The sequence below is a fragment of the Dipodomys ordii genome, unplaced genomic scaffold (genome assembly GCF_000151885.1).
Source record: "Dipodomys ordii isolate 6190 unplaced genomic scaffold, Dord_2.0 Scaffold224, whole genome shotgun sequence".
Lineage (NCBI taxonomy): Eukaryota > Metazoa > Chordata > Mammalia > Rodentia > Heteromyidae > Dipodomys > Dipodomys ordii.
This window is the reverse complement of record NW_012267440.1, coordinates 237,309-240,161: the sequence shown is the minus strand read 5'-3', so window position 1 is coordinate 240,161 and position 2,853 is coordinate 237,309. Positions and strand designations below refer to the sequence as shown.

The 2,853-nt window shown below is 55.1% G+C and overlaps 1 protein-coding gene across 3 annotated transcripts in view; it reads left to right on the top strand.

Annotated features, from left to right (window-relative positions):
• The first annotated feature begins 2,508 nt into the window (after nt 1–2,508).
• Nucleotides 2,509–2,853, top strand: part of Cnot8 (CCR4-NOT transcription complex, subunit 8) — a 27,177-nt gene continuing 26,832 nt past the window's right edge. The window contains exon 1 of one of the 3 annotated variants that reach the window (XM_013035835.1): nt 2,509–2,764. The gene's annotated coding sequence lies outside the window, so the exon portion shown is untranslated. The remainder of the gene's footprint in view (nt 2,765–2,853) is intronic. The other 2 variants (XM_013035834.1, XM_013035837.1) reach the window with 2 other exon arrangements.

The following is a 2,853-nucleotide window of genomic DNA, read 5'->3' as shown; positions in this document are numbered from 1 at the left end:
TTCAATTAAATACCAAAAAGCTGGAAAGTGGAGCTATGGCTCAAGTGATAGAGTTTCTTTCTTCTTCTTCTTCTTTTTTTTTGTTGTTGTTGTTTTTTTGGTTGGTGGTGGGGCTTGAACTCTGGGCCTGGGCGCTGTCCCTGTGCTCTTCAGCTCAAGGAGAGCGCTTTACCGCTTGAGCCACAGCACCACTTCCAGTTTTCTAGTGGTTTTTATTGGAGATAAGAGTCTCATGGAATTTCCTGCCTGAGCTGGCTTTGAACGTGATCCTCAGATCTTAGCCTCCTGAGTAGCTAGGATTTACAGGCATGAGCCACCGGTGTCCAGCAGATTTTATTTTCCTATGAATATTATACTTCTAAGAAGTGCATACTATTTGATTGGTTTGTAATTGGGATTATTAGGAAGGCTTGATTGGCTAAAGATAATCTGATTCTTAAGGTAGTTTTTTGGTTTTTGCCAGTCCTGGGTACTGTCCCTGAGCTTCTTTTGCTAAAGGCTAGTATTCTACCACTTGAGCCACAGTGCCACTTCTGGCTTTTTCTGTTTATGTGGTACTGAGGAATTGAACCCAGGGCTTCATGCATGCTGGGCAAGGACTCAATCACTAAGCCACATTCCTAGCCAGTTTTTTTTTTTTTAACTCATACTTTTCCAGCTGAGAAAATTAGCACAAATCTATGGTTTTCTTTCTTCAAATAATTCTAATTTTGTAACACACTAGTATGAATGTGTCATAAAACCCACTGTTTAAAATTTATAAGCACTCTGATATTTCCTGAAATATAGTAAAACTGGTTTGTATTTATCATCCACAATCATGGAAAAGCTCTAAGTGAGGTTGCAGAGGGAAATAAAGAGGTTGATTGTCTTGTTTTGTTTCAGTGCTGCAAGCAAAAAAACAAAACAAAATTCCAAGGATTTAGGAGGCTGCTCTTCATGTGACCAGTGCATGCCACAGGGACACCATTCCTCCATGTTTATTACAGGGGGAAATCAGAGGACTGAGGAATGCATTGTTTTTTCAGCCCCCTCCATCATAGCATGACTAAATCCAGGCAGGATTTGTAGAGTTGCTAATAAGCACTGTTTTTACAGAATACTGAGGCCAGATGTAGTAATTGAGTAAACGCATTGATAAATCAGTCCTTGTTTACTTTCAGCCATAAACTGGGAGACAGTCATTTGTATCCCTGTTTTTGTTTTTTGCTTGTCCTGGCGCTTGATGAACTCAGGGCTTGGATGCTGTCCCTGAGCTTCTTTTTGCTCAAGGCTAGCTCTCTACCACTTGAAAGCCCAGCACGGCTTATGGCAGAGAGAGGGGGTGGGAGATGGTGGGGGGGGACAGGGAGAGAGTGTATGTGTGTGTGTGTGTCGGGTATTGGTGGTGGCTCAGGTCCATTATCCTACCTACTGTGGAGGCTGAGAGCTGAGGATCGCAATTGGAAGCCAGTGGGAAGACCATGATACTCTTTGACTCCAATTAGTCAGCCCCAAAAAAGCGAGAAGTGGAGCTGTGGCTCAAGTGGTAGAGAAAGCTCCAGGCCTGAACCCTGGCCCCTGAGTTCAAGTCCCAGTACACACACACACACAGAGCAAAGCGTGCATGAGTACGCTTGTTCCACGCTCACCCACAGCTCTGCAGCCCCAAACAAGGTGATCGCCCCCCCCCCCACCTGCTTGAGGGGTGCACGCCGCCGGTGTGACGGCAGGCCCGGCCCGGCCTCGGGGCGCTCCAGGCCGGACCCACGCCGCCCCGAGCAGGGCTGCGGGCCGGGGGTGGAGCCTCGGGGCTGGCTCTCCCCTCCCCCTCCCCTGCCTGAGCCCGGCGCGGCCCCCACCTTTGTGCTCCAGCAGCCTCGGTTGCTATGGGAACGCTCCTGGCCCGCGGGCGACAGCCAAAGTCGCTCAGAATTGGTGTGTGTGTGTGGTGGGGGGGGGGGAAGGTTGCCCCGCTCCCAAACTATTTGCCAGAAAGGAGCCTGTGAGGTTGATGCGTTGTGAGGGCTGCGGGGGGCGGGGGAACACCAAGGGGGCCGGACAGCTTTCCCCGACAGACGCTCCCACCTACAGCATTAACGGTTCTGCCCACCAGGGAAGAGGGGCGGGGTGTTGTAGTGGCCACGCCCATAAGGGGGCGGGGAAGCAAGCTCTAGACCACGCCTCTCCCTCCTCCCCCCACCCCCCTCCCGACCTGCAGTCTAACCGACACCAAGTCGGCGAGCGCGGTGGAGTCAGGCCGAGAACGTCACAGGAAGGCCTAGAGCGCGGCGTGTTCCGCAGGCTGGCGTCTCTCCAGGCTGCGCCCCACCTTTTTTTTTTTCTCGGTTGGTTCTGCGCCTGCGCGTAGCCACCTTTCCACCACCCCACCCCCCCTCCCGCCCCTGCCGAACTCGGGCGGAGCAAACACTTTGAGTCGCGGCCGCGCGCGCTACGAGAGAGGAGCGGGAGGGGACGGGCGCGCGCGCCTCGGGAGTGACGCCAGGGAGCAGGCGAGTCGGGAGGATCGGGAGGGTAGAGGGGCCTCGTCGGCTGGTGGAGTGGGCGGTACCTAGAGCCGCTCTGGGAAGCGGGGGGCTCCCAGCTCACTGATCCTGCTCGATTCTAGGAACAGATCCGGGGCAGGGGGGGGGGAAGGCGAGCGCTTAGGGTTTTAGGGGTGCTTCCGCCGCCGCCTCTGGCGCTCCCACGACGACTCCCGCCGCCGCGGCGAAGTGGGCCTGTCAGTTCGCCAGCCCGCGCTGAGCGGGTCGTGCGGGTCGGGGTAAGCCGAGCCTCCGGGGCGGAGGGAGGGGCGTGGAGGGAGCGCGGGAGGCCTTCGGGGCCTGCGGGAGGGCGCCGCCTGGGGGGGGG